At 38.6% G+C, this 23,650-nt stretch overlaps 1 protein-coding gene across 13 annotated transcripts in view; it reads right to left on the bottom strand.

The window, feature by feature from the left end:
- LOC131035152 (uncharacterized) overlaps positions 1-23,650 on the bottom strand; it is a 258,229-nt gene that overhangs the window by 118,629 nt on the left and 115,950 nt on the right. The gene's annotated exons all lie outside the window — the stretch shown is intronic.

Genomic DNA, 23,650 nt, shown 5'->3' on the forward strand with positions numbered 1-23,650 from the left:
AATGTTCTGAGGGACTGGCCAATTCTGAATTGCCTGAATCTTCTCCTCATGCACCTTCACTCCATCAGCACTGATCACATGTCCCAAATATAACACCTCCCTCAATCCAAACTCACATTTGGAAAGCTTAGCAAATAGAGACTGATCCTCCATTATGCCAAGTACCTCCTCAAGATGTCTGAGATGATCCTCCCAAGTACAACTGTAAATCAATATATCATCAAAGAACACTAGAACCGACTTCCTCAACTGCTTGTTGAAGATATGGTTCATACAGGACTGGAAAGTAGCTGGTGCATTGGTAAGGCCAAAAGGCATTACCAGGAACTCATAATGCCCATAGTGACAACGGAAAGCAGTCTTGTGTACATCCTCAGCGCGTACACGAATCTGATGGTAGCCTGAACGAAGATCAATCTTAGAGAAATAGACAGCCCCATGTAACTCATCCAACAACTCATCTATGCGCGGAATAGGATATCTGTTTTTTATTGTCTTCTTGTTCAAGGCTCTATAATCAATACACATCCGTAGAGTCCCATCCTTCTTCTTAACCAACACTACGGAAGAAGCAAACGGGCTAGAACTCGGTCGAATGAAACCCATATCTAATAGTTCATGAATTGTCTTCTCAATTTCATCCTTATAAGCTCTAGGATGACGATATGGGGTAGTAATCACTGGCTTTGCTCCCTCCTCCAACTCTATACCATGCTCAAAACCTCTATCTGGTGGCACTCCAGGAGGTATATCACCAAATACTCTACCATGGCGATCCATCACTGACTGAATGTCCACATGAAACACACGGCCATCCTGGGGTGTGGGTGTTTTGGACTTAACCAAACAATGCGTAGCCCAGAGTACATCATTATGCCTGAGGATAGTCTCCATCCTGCGAGAAGTCACTTCCCTAGGTCCACCATCTGAAGCTGCCCTCAAAATCACTTTCTTCCCTCCAGACAGAAACTCCAACTGCATACGTTGGTGATCAATAATGTAACGCCCAATACCCTGTAACCACTGCATGCCCAAAACCACATCATAATCCTCTATAGGAAGCACATAAAAATCATCAGTCAAAGTATAATTCCCCATCTGAATACTAAGCTGTGGAATCCGTTTGGTGCAACCCAAAACTGCACCATCTGCCACCTTCACTCCAAAACCACCAAACTCCTCATACTGCAAGCCACGCCTCTCAACTAATTTCTGATCAATAAAGTTATGCGTAGCACCTGTGTCTACCAAGCTGGTGACCCGCTTACCCTTAAGTGTACCTTTCAACCGGAAGGCATGAAACTTAGGATAACTGGAGAGAGTAGCCATAGCTACTTTGGCTGACGCCAACGGCTCAGGGATGTCTAGCTCCAATTGTGTCTGAACCTGCTCAACATCCTCTGTATCCTCCTCAATATCAGTATCAAGAACCTCCTCATCTCCTAACTCAGAAGTCACCTCAATCAAATGAACCTTTCCTTTACCCATGCAGCGGTGTCCTGGTTCCCAAGGTTCCTTGCAGGAAAAACATAACTTTTTCCTCCTCAATTCATTCCTCGTTTCCTGATTCATCCAAGGGGTTTTCGCTGAAGTCCCTTCTTTGTTCTGGGATGTATTGGCCTTCTGTGCAGGCCGTGAATCTCTAAATGGTTTCTTATCTGCCTGATAAGAAGTGGGAACAGTATCTAGTCTCAATGTCACCTCAATAGCCTCCTTAAGAGTTGCTGGTTGGAAAGCACGCACTAGTCCCTTTAGCCTATCCTGCAAGCCCTCAGTGAACAACATCACACTACGTCTCTGGGGCATATCCGGTACCATCACTGCAATACGTTGGAACTCATTAATATAGGCTTCTGCATGACCGGTTTGTCTAAGGTGAGCCAACTCCCTGTAATAAAGTTCTGTATCCTTACGGTCAAACCGTGCAATGAGACACTCAGTGAACTCAGTATAGGAGTGAACTAAGGTGTGATCCTGGGTGACCAATCCATGGTGCCACCAATCATAGGCAATCCCCTCTAAATGCAATACAGCAAACTGAATAGCCTCACGCTCAGGCATGGGCCTCAATGAAAGATATATGTCCAGCTTGTGGACCCACGCTCGTGCGCTAGTGTCTCTTGTGCCATTATATGGGGCCAATGTAATCTTCCCAGTAGCTCTATTCAAATCATAATTCTGCTGCTGCTGGTGTGGTCTATTACCACGATCTCCCCTGAACCTGGTTGTATCTCTACGCTGTGCACAATACTGGGGAAGAGGGAAAACGTCCCTAACCTCAGGGGCTGCTAAAACTGACTCCTGGAACCCAACCTCCGGTGGTTCCACTTGTGCTGGTTGTTCACCTGGTATGAACTGAGGAAGCAATGGCCTATTCGTAGTAGGTGTACGATGGCGGTGCCTCCTGCTGGAATGATGGGAACTCCCAACTGAAGATTGGGACTGATGGCTGCGGTGACTACCAGCCACTGAAGGTGACCTACCACGCCTACCTCTGTGTCCATCCATATCCAAACGATCCAAGGTATCTTGTAACCTATCTAATGCCTGGACGATCCTGGGCTGAGTAGTGATAAGAGTCCTCATCATCTCTCTCTCTTCCTCATCCTGATTTCTTCTGTCGCCCACCTGTTCCTCAGCCATGACTGGATTCTGTTCTATCCCAAACTCACGCTCGTACTGAGCTCTTCTGCGTGTGTAATACCTATTTATATCCGCTCTACCCGAATGCATAGAAATAAAGTCTGATTAACCCCACAGGCTGGCAGAATACATGGCTCTAATACCACTGAAAGATCCTTGATAGATCTTTGCTGTTAACCTGCTGTAATTTTTTTATTTTTAATTTTGTTTTCCTGTTTATTTAAGTTTTTCTTACAGAACTAGATAGAAGTGCAGAAAGGGTTGTTTGTTTTTGTGTTTTTGATTGTTTAATAGCATAGGAAGGAATAGATAACAGCAAATATGAAGCAATACTGAAATAAATGAGGTATACAGCAAAAGTCAGAATTATTGCAAATCGTACCAGGCAGATTTGTCTGAATTACAAAGCCAAACAATGAATCCAATGTATTTCCCAAGCTCTCATACAAATTCAAAGTCAAACTGGAAGATGAAGAATGTTCTCCAACCCCACATACACTGGAAGTGAATACAAGCAATACCCTATACACCACGTGGTGTATTTGCTGCAAATGGCATTCCTCCAGCTGCAATGAACCACGTCTCCACTGGAAAGATGGTAGGCCACGCTGAAACCCTACTGAGAATTGATGCCTCTGTCCTTAATCACCACACACAATGCCTTATAAGTCCGGTGCCAAAGATTGCTGAGGGCTACGTCCCAGCCAATCCTAATCCTGGGGTTTGCGTCCCAGTCTAGAAATCGCTCTCCAGAGCAAATTCATACAAGTTGTCAAATATGCAAAAGATGATGATAGAATGAAGCTCCTATCCCCTTATAACCCCTCTCAATTGCAAATCGAACCCTAATTGTCTCCAAGTGGCATGGTCTAGTGGAAATGTTATAATTTCTTATTTTAAAGTGGTCATGTTACTAGAAAATGACCTTTTTCCTCATAGACAAAAATCCGCTCACTGAATTGCCCTGAGACCAAAGAGAAAGATTTAAAGAATTTCAAGATCTTTCCAACGAGCTATCACACAATAGGGTGCGCATCCAGATGAGGCCAAAAATCCCCTTATTACTCCAAAATGGCTAACAACTTAGCCTTATTTAATTATTAAACGCTAACTTAGGAAATATTAAAAATATAACCCAAATAGCCATAAAATGCCCAACTGACATTACAAACCCTAAAATCATCCTGTCACCTGTCTGTGACTGAAGTCGGAAATCAAGGATTCACTGGTAGTCTCATCCCTAAAATCTAGGGATGCTCCTAAAATTTAGGAAACAAGCCCAATCTCTCTGAAACTGAACCCAAAGAGGCATCTCATGGAGACCCAACCTTGGGCATGATCAAACCTCCTAAAAAGTAGGAACTGCCTCCTAAAAACAAGGAATGTCTCCCAACTGATCAATAACTGCTAGAATACCAAGTCTCCAACACTGAATAATCATACCAGGTCTCTGTCCAACCCTGTCAGCCTACAAGACCCCATAATAAGCTGACTCACATGTCTCTGCTAGACTGAGCTAGAGTGGGGACATGACAATGACCTTGTCTTTGTGCAATATAATTCTCGCTTGTGCACAAGGAAGGTAGAGGAAACACTAGCTAGTCAAATTGATTTGGATGATGTAGATCCTTACAGTGATTGGACATCGTAGGAGCAGCCTCCATTGTTTACCAAGGATGACATTTATTATTTGGAAAGGCAGACTATGGAGGAGGGGTGTGGATTTGCATTCACACTAGATGACATTGAGCAGGATGAGGATGATGAGGAGTCATTGTCAATGCGAGGAGTAGCTAGAGGCAAAGCTACAACCAAGATGGAGGTCCAACCATACCGAGCAAGGAGGCACAACCACAACAGACTCCTAGGACTACATCCTCTAGTTCTACCTCTCCCCTAGGTTTTACTAGAGTTGGGAAGAGGAAGATGTAATTGTATTGATGTATTTACTTTTAGTTTTACAAAAAACTATTTACTATTTTGTATCAAGCCATCAGCATTCCTCATGAGGAAGCGATTTTGTACCTAATTTGCACTTAAATCAATCAAGTACATCTAGACTCAGCTTGTTTCTTTTGTGGACTCATTTATTGACTCATTGGATGCATCTCCTCATTGAATTTTGGAAAGAAAATGCATTTCTAATTAAATTTCAACAATTTTTTAAATTCCTAAGTTTTTGTTGAGTTTTCACTGAGTTTTCACTAATTTTCTTTTTCAGGCTTGTCCTTATTTTTTATTCCAAAAATGAAGGACCATTACATAAAAATTTTGTAAAAAATGAAAATTTTTACTCTATGGTATGCTTCCCGAGGCAGAATTTCAACTAATCCTTGGACTGGCTTAATCCTCAATCCATCTTCGAACTACTTTTCGAATTTCGTCAAATTCCGGGTTCGTTTGCTATGTCTTTCCTTCAATATCGGGTTTTAAAATCCCAACTGCAGGTGGAGAATTTTCTTCAAACTGCAAGTTTTAATGATATCCATTGTTTTGGTCTTTCTAGGGGAATTTTTGGCTCATTACATATGCAGTTTTATTAAAAGATGCTGCTTGTAAATTATTTTGAATTTCCCTTTGTTGTTTTTATTATTTTTATTATTTTTGGTCTTGTTTAGTTAAAATAGGGATTTTTTAGTTAAATTACAACTAAACGTGTAGTTCTCTCCAAAAACCCCTACTTTAACGGTTTTTACATGTAATGGGGATTTTAAACCCCCATTACATGTGTGCAAGCAATTCTAACTTGTTGTAGGGATTTTATTTCCCCTTTACAAGTAATTAAAACTTGCATCTCTCTCCCAATAACCCGATTTTACACATAAAGTGCATTTTTGACAATTTTAAACTTGCAGTTTGTTCCAAAAAACCCAATTTTGTCTTTGCAAGCGAAAAAGTGAAAAATAAAACTTGCAGTTTGTTCCAAAAAACCCGATTTTGGCTTTGTAAGGGAAAAAGTGAAATTAAAACTTGTCTTTGTTTCTAAGAAACCTGATTTTCACATGCAAATGCAAATTCGAACTTGTTCTTCTCTCCAAAAAACCCAATTTTCAGTTGGAAGCAAATTTGTTGAAGTTTTCAATCGATTTTTGTGGAGATCTTCTAGGAAGGAGAGGCATTTTCGTTTCCACCTTATTCTTGTGCATTTGAAACCACTTATCACGCCATTTGGGGTTTGCATTTACTGGTTTTTTGCTCCAAATCAGCAACCACATGTTTCCAAAATGCCACATTTTGGGGGATTAAAACTTCATGAAGCTGCAATCTTCTAAATCGATTTGAACACTCCTACCTAGGCATGGAGATTGGAGCTTTATTTGTCTCACTTCTCATACATTTTCTGCCACGTTTTCAATTTTTGGGCATTTTTTGCAAAAACGTGGCTAGGGTTTGCCATCTTTGATTGTCTCTATTTATTGGTGTGGCTTCTTCATTCCAAAGATTGTTGAATTTTTGGTGAAGCATTTTCAATTTGAAGAAAGGTATGTTCTCTTTCCTTTATTTCCTTCATTTTATTATTTTCTTGTTTTCTTAGTTGCATTTTAGGAAATATGTTGTTCTTCCCCCAAAAATCGGTTTTTGTGAGAGAAATCTTCCCCATGGTATGCAATTTTCGAATTGCATTGTTCTTCCCAAATTCTCTCTTTATTTGTATGCAGGATTTTTAATCCCGATTACAAGTTCGCTGGAAATTCTTGTTCTTCCCTTATACGGTTAAGGAATTTAACCATTTTTGGTTAAAATTCCAAGTTGAAAAGATGTGAAATATCCCTCCCTTTCAAATTCAGGTTTTAAAAACCGGATTACATGTTGAAGAGTTCTTCCCATTTTCATGAAAATGACATTCTCGGATTTTCCCATTTCCATCCATTCATGTTTCTCATATCCGTATTTTCCATTTCCATTATTTTCTGCAAGTCAAATTCTCATTTTCCATCCATTTCTCCATTTGCAATTTTACAAGTGTACTTGCATTCGGGTTTTAAAACCCCGATTGCATGTATGTTCTTTCCAACTTGTATACTTGCAAAAATTTCCCCAAGATCTGAAATAGGTCAAAGTCAAGATTTTCCCATTTCCATATATTTCCCCTCTTCCTTTCACAAAATCGTGAAGTTCAAGAATCAAAGTTTTTCCCATTTGAAGAAGGAAAAATGATATTTGCAGCTGACTATGATGTTGCCTTGACTCTTTTAAGTCTTCATCACAGTATTCCAGGTCCACAATCAATGTCAGATTTGTCGGCATCTCCAGCTTCAAAGAAGATGAAATACAAATATGACAAATATCAGAACGAGGTAGCACCTTCCCAAGTTTCTTCTCCTTTGGATCGCATCAGAGACACGGAAATAGGGCACGTAGATATGTCAAAATTCGTCAAGAGGGTAGAAGATCCACAGGATAATAACTTGCAGCGGCTTTTGGACAGCCATATTCACCATGCATCTTCTTTCCACATGGCTGCCCTAGAACCAGAATTTATTCTTGCCTGCGCCGATCATTTTGACAAAGAGATAAGAATCATCAAAAATGATGATGGCAAAGCTATAATCCATCTTGATGCACATACGATCCAGGTCTTCAAAATACCTCCTGCACCTGTTTATATGGAAATCTCCAAAGAAAGTGTAGCGGAGAATTATGTGAAGAGGGAAAAAGATTGCAAACGACGCATCAATAGGTGGATCCAAGAGCCACGAGCCTCCTTCTCAAGGTGGGCAAAGTTGTACCGCTGAGATTTCAAATGGGAGATAGAAGACACCATAACTCTTCTCAGCAAGATGATGGGGCTTGAGCATTCTAATGTCTTTGAGCCATGGATGTACCAGTTCATCATGTTCATAAGACAGACTCATCATATTTCATGGGGAGAAGTCATCAGTGATGCCTTGTGTGAACAACTTGAAGCAGTTTCTACCACCATGACCTTCTTCATGAATTCATATTTGGTATATTTGGCAGCATCACTTAGACATTTTCCAGGTCTTTCTACCAAGGGTGATTGCTACTTATACCAGTTTGGGAATATTATAACCAGTTGCTGTTGAGACCCAGCAGATTGCAGATCAAGAAATCCTTTATGCATTCTTCGGATATTTGATGTGTCAGTTTGACAGAACTCTCAAAAACAAGAGTATCAAATGAGGCATGGGAAAAGGTGTGCGAGTATGGATGTTTGTTTCTGCAGTTTCCCACCTTCACCTATATGAGAATTGGATGCTATGGCGGTTAGCCATATATGCTTCCCAAATACCCAACTGATAAGATCATTCTTATGGAGTTGGAAAGACAAATCATGGTTGTCCACACTTTTCAGTCTACTAGACATAAGGTTGGAATGGGGATCTCTACCACAAACACATTGAAAATTCACCGATATTCCCTTGTCACATCTGCCAAAGCTAAAGCCATGGAGACTGAACTGCAGGAAATCAAGCTCAAAAAGTTTAAACCTAGAGCTGATTTTGATTAATGGGGTATGAAGGAGAAGATCAAGAAATCCTTTGTGCATGTGCATCGCATTGAGGACGTCTGGGTAGACCTCCGCACAAAAGCCAAAGTTCTGAAGATGGATTACTGTAGACTCACTGTTGAGCAAATTGTTGATATGAACTTGGTGGATATCCCACAAGGGATGATTGATGATGGGCACATACTTGATCCTGAATACATTTCTCAGAGGGTTGAGGAAGCTCCACCTCCTTTGATCCAATGGTCGCACAAAGAGTGCATATCCATCCTTGAGAGATTTCAGCCTATCTTGGCCAACACCAACACATGGCTGAAAAGTAATGCTATTAGACTTATAAAAATCAAGGTTGGAAAAGAAGATGATTCTACGGGACCTCTTGGATGTAAGTTTGAGATTCAAATTGACAACAAGGAGGGTGCATCATCTTCGGGCACAAGGATCAAATTGCGAGTCAGTTGTGCAATAGTGCTTCTTCTTGAGGAGACGACATTTTGTGGAAAAGAAAAATCATGATTCCATGTTCAGGTGATCGATCTGGATAATCCAAAAGAGGGGCAGCAATCTGATGATGCTCCCAAGTATCCAATTTCAGACTCGCCTCATGAGATCATTCCTCCAGTTCCCATTGAGACGCCTCTTTCTCCTCCTGATTTGCTTGTGGATGAGTTTCCTTAGAATGTTATTCCCATTTCAGCATACGAGCCATCTCTTGATCATCAAAAAGAGAGTGTGTTGGAAGTTCCTGAGGATATTCCTACTTGCATCCAGCTGTCAGAAATTGATACTTCCACTTCTGGTTTTGAAGAATTCATGAGGCAATCTTCATGCCCATTGGTAACTGAGCAAACCGTGGTCGTCGTCCAAACTGATATTCCTCCCAGGATGACCACGGTGATTCAAACAAAAACTGCTTCTCCTTTGCCTATAGCTGCTAATGAAGGGGAGTTGATGACTTTGCCTCCATGGCTCAGTTCTTTTACTCCGAAAAGGAAGAAGCAAGAAATCTCACCTGATGCCTTTGACTATCAACAATTGAAATAGTCCAGATCCAAAGTTGCTAAGAAGGTCAAGACTATCTCCAGAGTAACTGTTGACAGCAATAAGATGAAGGTAGCTGAAATTGTGGAACCTATTGCAGATAAGCCACCTGAAGAAATGTCAGCTGCTGATTATAAGGTTACAAGGATAGAGTTGGGCAAACAAACGCATGAGGTCATTAAACATGATGTTCAGTTTTCTGTTGCTTCGTTGGTACAAAGGTGTGATGAACTTCTAGCAAAGAAAGACAAGCTAGAAGAGGAAAACCAACAACTTATGGCAGTCGTTCATAAAATCACAAGACCAACTGCTGAAGGGAGTAACTCCATAGGTTCTTCTGGTTCCCAAGAATCAATTCATGGAGTGGAAAGGGCTGCTCAGAAGGTACCAGCATTGGATTCCTTGGTTGATCAACTTCATGATCTATGTGCACAAGTAATGAAAGACATTTTTCAAATGATGTCTAAATTAGAGACCATTGAGGTCAAACTAGATCAGACTTCTAATACTTTCAAAAATAATCTGGAAAGTGTTGAAGAAAGTTTGACAATCTGGCGTACCATGCCCCAACAATAGCTGAGTGTTTTGCAGGAGCATGCCATCATCTCTTCCAGGGTCATGTACTTGGAATCTGAAGAGCTCCTGGAAAACAAGGCCCTTGTTCTTAAATCCCTCATTGAGGAGATCGATGATGCAAAGAGATTCCGGGGTGAAGTTTTTCGAGATATTGTCTCACATTGTGAAAGGGCCTCTTGCAACATAGTAAGTCAGGATGGAGAGCTGATTCCAGAAGAAGAAGTTCTTGCTGATTTACAGATGAGGATTCATAATGAATGTAGGAGCGAACAATTCTCGGCTGCTTCAATTGAGATATTGATGAAACACCAAGCCTTTTTGCATGAAATCCAATCTATCCTGAATAAAAACAACTTTGCGCTCCTCCGGTGTCATGACACTATTGTGAAGACCATGGTTTTTGCCAAGAACACCCATGAACCGAATCCCAAGGAACTACAAACGAGCATCCAGAAGTTTAAAGGATTTGTGTCTTCACATGCTGCAACTTAAGTGTTATTCAACACTTAGTTGAATTTTCACTCTTTTGTAATCTTTAGTTGTAATTTTGTTTTGACAAGTTACATGTAAAAGTATTTTTTGTAAAATGCAAGTTACACATTACTTGCACTTTTGTCATTACATGTAAGGCAACTACAAGTTGTGTCCAATTAGGACTGTAGTTGGAATAAGTCTTAGTTAGTTATTGAAGTTTTAGTTAGTTATTGAATAAGTCTTGGTGGTTGAGAGAATCTCTCAAGTTAGTTAGGATCGTCCCACCTTCTTCTCAACGCTCCTCTTCTATAAATACTTGAGGGGTCTATTGTAATCTTTATATTTGGAAAGCAAGCAAAAACTCTACCAAATTTACAGCAAAGAAGTCTTTGAGCTTTCATGTGTAAATTCAAGAATTGAAAGGAATAGAAGAAAATTGCTCAAGCTTTGAGTCTTTTTGCTACATTCTTGAGTTAGTGTTCTATATTATCTTTCTTGCAAGTGTTCCTAAAGAGCTTAATCACTTCTGATTTGCAGTCTTTGTGCTGCAAGTAGTTGAGTTTAATATAGATTAAATTAAATATTTTGTTGAGAGAAGCTGCAAGTCTTTGTGCTTTCACTTGTTCTTAAGAGAATTTACGAATAGATTCTGTGAGAAATAGCTGTAAGTCTTTGCGCTTATACTACTTCCCATTATTTAAAGTAGAAAAGAATAGTGTTTTTCAGTCTTTGAGCTGTCATAACTCGTTCTTTATAGCATTAGTGTAGAAAAAGGTAGATAGGACTTCATATAATCAAGTTTTTGAGCTTGATATTGTCGTCCCGTCCTAAAGAAAGTGATGGAAGTCTTTGTGCTTTCAGGAAACTTCATTTCCTTTCTCTCATTTCATTTGAAAGTGGTTACTAATGTTTATATTCAATTGCTATCCTTTTTTGTGAAGAGAAAAGGATATTGTCTTTCTTGAAAGAAGAAGAAAGATTGTTGTCCCATCCTATTTTATTTTGAAAGTTGTAGTTAGATGGGGGGAGCCTTCCCTTAATTAGGAGATTTTTTACTCATGTGCTGTGGTTGAAACCACAATTTTGTATATTTCCCCAAGTGTACAAAATTTTCACCCAACAAGGCCTTGGCAAGTTTTTGGTTTTGGTGAGCAGTTCAACCATTGGCATGACAAGAACCTACAAAGAATGAACTTTCGACTTGGACAATTAGTTTTAAAGTATAATGATCATAATAAAATCAAACTAGGTAAGTTCAAGGTAAGAAGGTTTGGTCCCTTTAAAATCTGATAAGTATGTGATAATGGAGCTATCAAATTGGAGAATTTGGACGACAACCTGGTAAAGGATAGTATTAATGGCTCAAAATTAAAATTATAAAAAAGGAAATTGGACACAATAGTAATTAATATGGTGTACTCATCCACCCACATAGAAGATACCAATAATTAATTATGGGAAATAATGAGAGGTATAGAAAGGGAAATTTCATGGATTGTTGTATCAGCTACAAAAGCACATTTAGTCGATTGTATGTGTAGGCCACTGTTTGCCACATACGGTTAAACAATTAAATGCGGAAAGTAAATGTACAGAACATAATGAGAATATATTTAAGAACCAATCCTTGTATTAATTCAATAGTCCATGTACATCAAGTGTTTAAAACATCACACCCAGATACGACTATGATGATGCTACTAAGAAGGAAAGGTATGCAATATATAATACCCGAAGGGGTGCGACCAACCGTCGCATCCAACTGCCCTTCGGGAAGACTAATTGACTATCGTAATCCATAATTACTGACGACAACATAACATAATGTGCACTTGTAATTTACTTAAAATTTCCCTATAACACTAAAACAAAGGGAAAATTAAAACTTGCAACTTAAGGAAAATTTCCCACCTACAGTCAAGGAGAAAAAACCCAAAATTGAAGGAAAAACATAGCAAACGAACTCGAAATGCGATGAAATTTGAAACGTGGTTTGAAGATGGACTGAGGATCAGTCCAATCCAAGGGTAAGTCGAAATTATGCCTCGAGAAGCATGCCTTCGAGTAAAATTTTCATTTTTTGACAAAAAATTTATGTAATAGTCCATCATTTTTTAAAACAAAAATGAGGACAACAAACCATCAATTGCAGTATCATCACTGTCACACAACACCTTTGGCTACAGGCACTATGATGACTGAAGAAGCCACCAAGATTGATGATTGGCTTGGCATATTGGGGGTACTAATGGATGTCCCCCAACCAAATTCACTTAGGCTCATGACCAAGGGTATAGAGCCACAGGAGACAAAGGTTGTCGCTCTAGTAGTTGAAACTCGGCTAGGCTCTTTAGAGCCCTCATAACCAATCCAACCACCATTGGAGGTTGTAATAGAGACAGCACCAGAGATGGTCCCACAACCACCTTCAAAGGTTATCATGGAGATGATACTTAAGATAATCCCATAGCCACCTTTAGAGGCCCCACGATTACCTACAGTCAACCCTTCAGGGGAGGAGGGATCAAGTGAGGATGAGTCGGAGGGAATTTTTATTGAGATTAGCCAACCAAATGCATACGATCCCCTTGGCAAGGTGCAACATTACTTTAGAGAACTCCAACCAATGGTCAAGGTTATGCATGAAGTCGGGGAGATTTGTCAATAGCTCAACATCGGCCATGATCCATTGGTAGTAAATGAGGCCGAGAGGATCTTCGCACTCATACAAATTGTGTTTGAGGGCGAGTTTTTCAAATGCTTTATCTCACATGGATGGTTGGGACTAGAGACATACAAGATGTTGGCCAACTGGCACCCATGCAAACCAATAGTTGGAGGGAGACACGACCGAGTACTGTTAGCACTTTATGGCATGGAGATCAATTAAAGTGACATCTTTCTCCCATTATGCAAACAGATGGCTTCGATTGAGGAGGCCATGCAATCAAAAGATAGAGCCCTTTGATAGGCTAAGACTACTCAGGCAAAGTTGGCTGATCATATCCGAAAGTCTCAAGAACAGTTTTCTTATCTTAAGGTAGTAAAGCATGCATAGATGGCAGCCCTAGAGGTGATTGTGGCTGAGTGCGACACACAGTTAGTCAAGCAAGACAGGCAAATAGCTAAGTGTGATACTCAATAAGCCGAATGAGATAGGCAGCTAGTTGAGCACGATAGGCAGATAATAGAGAGAGAATGCAAATTACAAGAGGAGCTGGAGTTAGAGAAGACGAAAACCCAACTGCTGGAAGCTACTCACATGGATAAGGCATCTCAAGAGTGTGAGTTGGTGGCCAATCAGCATCTTTAGAGGCTTCCTCATCTGCCCTCTACTACATCAACTCCTACATAAGTCTACTGTATGTGTACTTGTTATTCATAGTTGGTAACTGCTCTTATGATATACTCTAATTGCAAATCTAACAAATGATGTAAAGCTGTATCTTTCTAAACATGTGTGCAAGTAATTTATTTTACTATGTTTTGTAATTCTATATTGTTGTTTACTCTGTAAATGTGGCAAGTATGTAATGTCCCCTCTTTCCTAGACTATCACCCAAATATTGAGATTTGCCTATTATCCATCTCCGTAGGCAAATCCAATCAATAGGAAATGTTATTCCTAGCATGGGAGGACTTTACATGCTAGAGATTGGCTTTTGGATGCTTATATAATGAGCAAATAATGTTATTATAAAGTTACTTTTTCTAAAAATAAAAAATTCCATTAATGTAACTGGTATCAATAAAGCCTGCACCCTCTTCCTGAGCCATTTGAACTCCTAGAACCATCAAAAAATAACCTCCAAACCTCATTATCAAGCTGATCTGATTGCTGGACTTGAACTTTCATCAAGTTGGGAAGGAAGGTATCAAGTTCGTGCATCAAGTAAACACCAAAACCAAGCTCTTGCAGCTGTTTGTCTATTAAAACTTGATTATTTTCAGCTGCCCACTCATCTAATATCATGTCAGGAATACCGTCGATCTATGTATCCAATTCTTTGGCCATAGGACACTCTTCTTTGTCAAGAATAGAGAAGTTAGCATTTATGGCAGAGGGTACATAAGGTTCTATATGATCATTTGCTATTGCCTCTAACTTAATAGTGACTTTAGTGCCATACCTGGTCCTAAAAAACATGTGGGACCAATCCGAAGATAAATACCCACCGATCTTAGCAGTGAAGTCCCATGACAAACATATAGCAAAGTAGGGAGGTAAGTCAATGACATAAACCTCTTGCGGGATAGCAAAACCTGGGCATGCATGCAATGTCAAACAAAGATTTTTTATGACACCGATTGTTTTAACAGCAGTACCATCTAACTGGACTACTCCCTATTCAAGAGGCTCATACACAACTCCTAACTTGTCAGCTATTTGTTTGGGGATTACGGAGCTACTAGCTCCTGAGTCTATCATGCAATTGTGGACTAGGTGTTTACCAATGATCAGAGAAACATAAAAAGGAGGTGGCTTGACTTCCTTTTCCAGCTGTTCAATACCTATTTTTGAATCATTGGTAAGCATCACTCTAGATTGTTCATTGGTGGGCTCATGTGCCAAACTGACATCTGACAAGGCTGATTGTAGGAGACTCTTTTGACCAGGGATGGCCAATGAATCCCACATGGACAAAATAACGTTAGCCTTTTTCATATGATCAATGATATTGAAGGCAAGTACACTTACTTTGTTCTGAATTTTTTGAACAGCAACACCTTTTTCCTTTACAGGCACTGGCTGCGCTGAATCTTTTGGTTGTTTTGTACTTTCAGCAGTTTGATTTGCTGGTAAAAACGGAATTTGTTGTCCATTAGATGAGCCAGCAGCCCCTTGTTGGGCGTTTGGAACGTGTTTTTGCTGAGAAATACCACTATCTGTTTGTTGTCCATCATCTACAGCTCTCCTTTTTGACCTTGTGTACGTTGCAACAGCATTATGTAATTGATTTGGTGCTTGTGGGTTGTTCATTCCGCAAAATTCTTCCCTTTGAAAGTTAAGAAGGGACATTTCCCCTTGCATATCCAAGTGTATGGATGCATTTTGTTCTGCTGTATCATCCACTGAAACTTGTTGAACAACAGATGCACTTTGTACCATAAGAGCTTGGTTAATAAGACCATTAGAACATGTCGCCTGGTCATGAGGTAGATTGCATGGAAAACACCATTCAGGTTCGTACAACAAATTGTTTTGCATAGGAACCAATTCTTTTGAGGTACTTGTAGCATTTGGATTATAAGGTTGAAATGGCCTTTGATTCATGAATGGTCTCTGGCCTTGAGGATTTTGCTGGTATTAAGGCCTGTTTGGCTGGAAAGGGGCCTGATAAGGGGCTGTACTTGGCCTATAATTTTGGTTTTGCTGCCTTTTCAAATTCACAATCGCACTGCCAAATGTCTGCAGCAATCCTTTAATCTCTTGTAAATCATTGGACTGTGCTGGAAAGTTGTTCTCTTGTCTAACAGACTGAGAACTTGGTGCTGGTAATGCTGGTACAGCTGGGATAACAGCTAAAGGAGGTATTTGCATTGCCATTGGCGACTGAATAGTAGGAAAAATTGGTAAAGCAGGTCTTGGGAAAATTTTACCAGCCTGTATAAGACTGTTCTCAGCTCTAATAGGTATAGCATAGGCTTGGGGTAAAGAAGTGTCTCCCATTGATTGCACCATCACCGATATATCACTATTCAAAGCTCTTCAATAATACAAGAAAGCATGGTCAGCAGTAAGTCTTACCGTTTGTGGGATTCTATCCCAAGTCTTCTGAAAACGGTGGATGAAATCTGACATGACTTTATGAGGAGCTCTCTTTATTGTAGACAGCTGCTCCATTAGCGACAAATGGTCTGATTTGTTCTCAAAGAACTTGCACAACTCTTCCCCTAGACGATCCCAAGTGTCAATGGAGTTAACCGCTAGGCTCCTGAACCACTACAAAGCCTTCCCTTTGAGAGAAGCTGCTAACAGTCTGATTGCCACATTTTCCTCTGTCACATGGTGGACAGCACACAAATTCGCCACATCTTTTATGTGCTCAGCTGGAGTAGTCTGATCTTCACCATTAAAGTATGGCAAACTCTTCAAAGTAGCAACAGGAATTGGATCATGTTGAGTTAAATTAAGTGGGCTACCTTGATTAAATGCCAGGAATGGTTGGTTTCTGCCTGCTGGAATCATGATTACTGGGATTCTAGGTAACACCATATGAGTCCCAACAGCAGGGGGAGTAGACTTGGCTCTCTTGGAATAAACCCGATTTTCCTTATGTTTCTCAGCTACTATCCCTCTTCTCCTAGGTGGGGATAACTGCAAATATTCAAAGGCTGAGGAACTACTTCTGGTTTGAATTCTTCTCATACGCAAAATATACTGGTTTTACCAAACCAGAGCTTAGAGTTGCCAAGTATGCTATAAGGATGTCTTCAAAAACTAAAAATTACTGCTGCACACACCAGAACAACAACATAAAACATCTGATAAAGACTGAAATTTACACTTTCAGTCCCACCGAGCGTGCCAAAAACTATTATCAATAAAGCCTGCACCCTTTGCTAAAGCTGTCAACTTCAACTGCCTATTGAAACATGGGAACACTTCTAGACTGTGGGTAACCTGAAGACTGAAGTGGACCTCCAGAGTAAGCTGGTTCTTTTCGATTTCTTCACCTAAACTAACAATTTCTTCAGGGAAAAGCGTGAGGAGGAGAACATATGAAACTAAAATGTAAACCTAAGGTGATGCACCAGATGATATGTTGAAATTCAAATAAGCAAAAGATACACAGTATAACAGTGATAATGAAGCTCTTTTACACTAACCAACAACCCATAATCTCTGCATCAATACTTCATAAGAAGGGTGGATAATCACAATCCTTAGAGGAAAAACTCCTCCTTTCACAATCTAAGACTGATAATTACTAAAAAACACAGCTTATGACCTGCAAGAGTATATGTATTTCTGTATAAAGCATCAACAGAAAGTGCAATTTTAAGGGGGGCAAAAGCCAACCACAAAGAACTGCCTAACACTAAAGACACAATAACAGAAAAAATGAGAAGTAGAGAGGTAAGTCAAGCTATCATCCCTACCAAAAAGGTATCATCAAACTTTATTATTCCTAAAAATGTGTTACAAAAACATTCCCTCTTGCAGAAAGAACTCAGAAATTACAGTCTGCCCAAAAAGATGAATGAAGAAGAACCCCTCCAAAGAAGAAGGTAGAATATATGCTTTTCAAAAAGCAGATAATGAATAATAAATTCCACCTCCTCTTGGGCGAGCAGAACCAAAGAATCCACTTTTCCGGCCCTCAAAAAGGTCTAAAAGGGAACACACTTGAACCAAAGTCAAGCCAACCCATGTTGCTACCATAAAAGCTCTTAATTACATTATAAATGACTCAAAAATATCCCCAGACAGGCCTGCAAGCCTTCATTAATGCAAAAAATATCTCTTTGACCCTTCAAAATGCAAATAAAAATAAAAACTCAAAGTGATTTATAAGACATCACTTTAATAAGTTTTTATATTATTTTTATCTTTTACACTTTAAGCCAATAAATTTTTAATAAATGTAAATAGTTAAAATATTTAATTTAGATGATATTCGATTAACTACTTTAATAAATATTTTTATTATTTGATTAAAAAAGGTACCACATAATATATCAATAATAAATAAAATATTTAATAAAACAATTGATCGAATATCATCTAGATTAAATGTTTTAACTATTTATTCTATTAAAAATTTAAAAAGCCAACCTATACCTATTAAGTGATTTGAAAAATATCACTTAATAAATATTATTACATGACATATTATTAAGTGATATTTTTCAAACCACTTAATAAGTATATGCATAGAAATTGGGGGATAAAAAGACCTCTTTAGCAAATATTCACGGGGCTTGAATAAAATAAAAAGAAACAAGGCCAAAAATCCCTTAAAGCAATTGGATGATAAAGGAGAAAAATGAAAACCTAAAGTCTTCATTCCTCTCTTCATTCGATACTTTCATTTTCTACTGCTGGGAACTCCATGCCACCACGCCATGCTAGGGTTCAAACTAGGCACGAAAGGAGGAAATCTGGGCAATTTGCTGTGTGCTGGGCGTGATTCTGAGTGTTGGGCGTGAAACATACGAAACTCTTCGTATTCTCTTTGGCATTTGATGTCTTCATTTCCTGCTGTAGCGTGATTTTTGCGAGGCCGCCATGGGTTTTTTTTTGGAGGTCGAAATGATCTGCAACTTGTTGAAATTCAGTGTTGGTGTCGCCATAGGTGATTTTCTGGAAAAGTTTTGAGTCTTTCATAGATTCTAGGCAGATCAAAATACATCTTTGGCATGCAAACAGCCTGGTAAGTCGTGAAAACTAGGATTTCGACTTTTATTGGAAATGAAGGCTATTCTGGGTCAAAAAAGCCATGATCTTTAACTGATTTTATGCATATTTTCTGTGTTTTCACCTTCTGATTTGAAGCACTATCATGAGGAAAATTTGAAAATTATTTTGAAGGGTTTTGAAACCACGAAAGTGAAAGAACTAGCCATCAAGAGGGAAGTTTGCAAGATTTTTCTCTGCCATCAACCGCTTCAGGTGCATCTTTCAGAGGCATTTCAATTCGATTTTCTTCAAATTTACTGGTAAACGTGGGTGAAAACGTCGATCTCTTTTCATTGGCATTTTCCCCTTCCACGTTCACAATTAAAACACCATCCTCTAGCTCATCAGAATCTTTGCACTGTTGTTTGCATAATAAAATTGATAGCTAATTTTGAATTGACAAATCATCTGCTGGAAGTTGACAAAATATATTCTTAATATGTGAACATAATGCATCGGTATGAAAGGAATTCCACTCAAGTAGTTCTCCACTTCGTAAACCTTACTGGAAATCTGTATTATCTCACCACTCAAAGATACTAGCAATATTCTTGAACTACTAACAGTTGATTTCAAAAAAGATGTAGTTGTATGACATTCTTTTGAAGCTTCTCATTTTGGCAAAAGTTTACCTCGGATCCTATAAAATCTGCCATACACATGTTCCTTATCCTTGTAAATCCTAGCTATTTTATAGCAGATATTGTTGTGGTTCTATTGCGGTTGATAACCTTATGACTGCTTCTAGATCACTGACTGCTTATTCCGTATGATGCACTCCTCCATTTTGTAATGTTGACCATAACATGTTTGCAAATGTTCTCTTTCCTTAAATATTTCTTAGGCTATCACTGTGCTCACCATTCTTTGATGCACTCTTTTATATTGTTTGTCAACATGCCTGAAGGGGATGCAAGTAACAGTTGTGCTTGTGCTTGATCTGTTCTTTCACATATGATATTTTGGCTCAGATTTCTTTTTGAACCACTGTTGTTTATTTTCCATGCCTTGAAAGTGACTACTATTGAAGGTCAATTTGGAGATGCCACTGTGACTGTATCTTGGTTGAAGAGCACTTGGAGGACTGCATTTGTAGGCTTTGACTGCTCTTCACGCATCCTATCACTAAGATATTTCTTTCAAAGCATGAACAAACCTATAGCAACCTGAGCTGCTTACATAGCAATTCGATTTTTTAGGCATTTCAAAGAGAAAAGAGGACTGAAAATGGTGGAAAAAGTTGTAAACCCTCCCTTTGCTTTTCTAAATTTGTACTATGCCTGAAACTTTTTACAAAATCATTCATTTTCTGAAAACTGGGCGTTAAAAGATATATTTTCTGAAAACTGTAGCTGCACTTTTTCCTTTGTTTCTGTTGTTGGACGCCATGCTGCTATTTTATGAAACTATTCTGCACACCTCCGCCATTAAAAGCTGCTTCAGGGGCATATATCTTGAATTTGACAGTTTGATTCTGTCAAAAAGAAACCCTTTCTGAAAGCTTTCTGAAAAATGGTTTAACTGTTATGACTGAAATGTATTCTGATTTTCTGCATGCCATAATTCTGAGGTTATTTTGGAAAATTTGTTTCGAGTTAAAAGTTGAAACCCTTGCACTTTGTAAGATATAAGTATGGTCTAGCTGCTCTATCTCCAAGAAGTACTAAAATGCACCGTATACCATCTGCTTATGCTTCCAGTTCCACCTAGCATGATACCCCTGAACATATGTAATAAGAATGAAGTCTCTGCTCTTGATATCCTTGGAGTTGCAACTATGTTTTCCATATTTATAGTGAATGCTATCATGGCTGTCATTTTACTGAGCCTCCTTAAATGTCTCACTTCTATCATTGGGCTGATATATAAAGCTTTACCATGACTGTACTTGAAAGCATGTATGACTATTTTATTTTAAAAGGCTGCTGGTGCTACCCTTTGATTGCACTGTAACCTCTTTATCTTGCTGCTGTTTGATTGTAAAAATTGATTGCTACCTTTTGACAAAGATTTTATTTGATGTTATGTCTTTGGCCTCTAGAAATGTAGCCTTCTGGAACACTGTGATGGTATCTCTCAGATATTGGCACATTAAATGATAAACTTTACTTCTTAACTACAGTTATCATGATGATCATGCAACCTTCCTTAATTCTCTTGTGCGATGGTCTCCGTGAATGAGTGCCCCTCGCTTATGACAGTATGCTGGTGATGACATTTAGGACTCTCATGTTCTTATCAGCCTAATGCCATGAGCGACATGTACTCCTTTATTGTGTCCACCGTAGGAGACGGGTAAGGATTGTTTCACTGATGTCATGATAATCTGTCCCTAATGTCATACATGTTGAGCTCAACCCTCGTGGGAGCCCATTTTTCCCATATGCAGATATTTAATTGAAGTAATCAGCGATAAAACTTTACCTGTATCTGTACATTGGACAAATTGTTAGACAAAAACTATGAATTTTCAGATATGTTTTCTGCTGTTTCTGATACGTACAATGATTGGACTCATATAATGCATTGTAGGAGTGGATTGTGCATGCATTGATGATATATATGCAAGGATATGGCATCCCGAGCTCTAATGCAATTCTCTTATCTTCTTGCAAACACTTGGAGCAGCAGGGGACCTCTGCAAAGGAGTTGGATATGAAGCTACTCAACTGCGGGCGGTTCGTCATTACGAGGCAATGACGGATCCCTTATCTTTGTTTATATTTTATTTTTACATGCATCATTTTCTTGTATAATGCATCATAGGTAGTCATTCCCACAGCTTGTGTGGGAGCATCTCATTTAACATTTATGAATAGAGAGAAATGCTTTTTCAAATATGCAATGTTGTATGGCTCTTGATTGGTTGTGAACACTTGCATTTACTTGGAAATCTTTTAGCATTCTATAGTATCTCTTGGCAAAACATAAACAACAAACATGTTCCCTTAAAACTATAAAACTTGATCAGCTCCACCTAATTGAGTTGGAGAATGAAAATGGGTAATAGTAACTTTATGAAGTTAAATTATAAAGTTACTTTATCAAGTCAAATTATAACCTCATAAAGTAACTTTATAACACCAAATTATGAAGTGGGAAATTATGTTATAAAGTAAAAATTATTTAATTCCCCTAACTTGGATGCACAATTGATATTGAAAGCCAAAAAAAATTTGATTTAGGGAGGTGTTGGAGTCCAAAAGTGAAGGGAGATTATTAAAAGAGAATTCATTCTCTTATTTGCTTATTATGTACTTGAGTTTTCATAATTCTTTCTCAAAGAAACTTCGCTAGGTATTTTCCAGAGGATGAAAAACCCATGGAGAATCATGAATTGGATGAAAACCTAGTTCATCATTGAGGGAAATCTACACAAGGTTTCTATTTGAGCTTCATTGGAGGAATTTTCAGGCAAATTTCTCAAGTTTCTTTCAGCAATAAAGCATCAAGGGTTTGGTGCATTCAGATCAAATATGAAAAACTCTTAATTGGCAATAAATCTTTTGGCCGAAAATTTTTTAAAAATCAAGAATCGGCCAAAAATCGTGAAAAAAAGGGCAATAAATCAGCAAATTTATCGAACATTTGAAAATATATATTTTCTTAAAATATAAATGTATTAAAAAATATAATTAAATTCACCATCATTTTTTATTTCGATTCTTAAATAATAAATATATTAAAATAATAGATGTGCAATATCTATTAAAGGTTCGATAAATTAAATTAAATGGTAATATCTATTTGGAGAATTTGGAGGTATTACAATTAGAATGTGTAATGATGGATGTGTAATATCTATTAAAGGTTCGATAAATTAAATAAAAAAACTCATTTGTGACCATAGCGCCCGATACCTCCAAATGGTGGCAAATCCCGTCTTGCTGAGTCTACAAATCCCACCAGCCCTCACGTGAAGACTCGCGTGCTCAGTAAAAACAAAATTGCAGATTCGCCCCCACTTTCTAGGGTTAAAAACACAATCGTTTCTAGTTTGATTGTGATTTTATCTAGTCAAAAGTTCCCGATTTTTTTAAAAAATCGTCGGGGATTTATTGGACTATTAAATCATCTGCCATTCTAACTCGTGATAAATCGAGATTCAGGCAATTTTTGAACGATTTTTTAATCTATGATTCAGATCAATAAAATTCAATAAAAATAAATGCTTCTTGGAGGTCAATTGAACATTGTTTGTTGAAAATTTCTGCAAGGGACTCATTGGAAATTGTTTGCAGCAGATACTGGTTAATTGGTGAGCAGATTTGGACGGTTAATAACCTCTTTTACCAGCCGTACATTTCCCAAGCTATCTGTACCACTTCCAGGCTAGCCGTACATTTAAGGAATGGATGCCTCGTGAAGTCTGTTCCAAGTAATTGCAATCAGGGAATCCACAGTGACTTGTTGCATGAAAAATGTTTGACAAAATGCATATCAATTAGACCTTGGAAAAAATGTGAAAATTTTTAGCTTAGAAATTGGCACGGGATCTTACATAATGCTAAACTGCAGGAAAAAACAGCACCATTGGTTCCTTAAGAGTGTAACCATGGAGTAGATTTGGAATTATAACCACCATATGGCTAGTTCTCATCAGCTATGGTCACCCACACGTGTGGGCATTGACATCAATGGTAACAAGAAACCTAAGCCAATGATGCCCGACATGCTTGTAGGTCAACCACATGATGTTGAAATCTCTACACAGCTTGTCCTCAAGTCCAACATGGTGCATAATTAGATTCCATGAGTGGACACTTTCATACGACTGTCTATTCCTCCTTACTAAAATACTATGAAAGCATTGTAGGCTGGCACACAGTTTGAAGCATATGACCAGGCTCAAAATCTTGGCATTTTGACTATTTCATTCAGTTGAGAATATCCGTGAAATTGCCTTGAAATGCATTCCAATCCAGTGTATGGGATAAACACTGCAGATATGGCTTGGTGGAAGCATTGTTCCACAACATTGACAGACAGAATTCAAGAAGTTCACAATTTTTTAAGCTCCAAGAAAAACGCTTTGATGAAGA

This window comes from Cryptomeria japonica, chromosome 11 (genome assembly GCF_030272615.1).
Source record: "Cryptomeria japonica chromosome 11, Sugi_1.0, whole genome shotgun sequence".
Classification (NCBI taxonomy): Eukaryota; Viridiplantae; Streptophyta; class Pinopsida; order Cupressales; family Cupressaceae; genus Cryptomeria; species Cryptomeria japonica.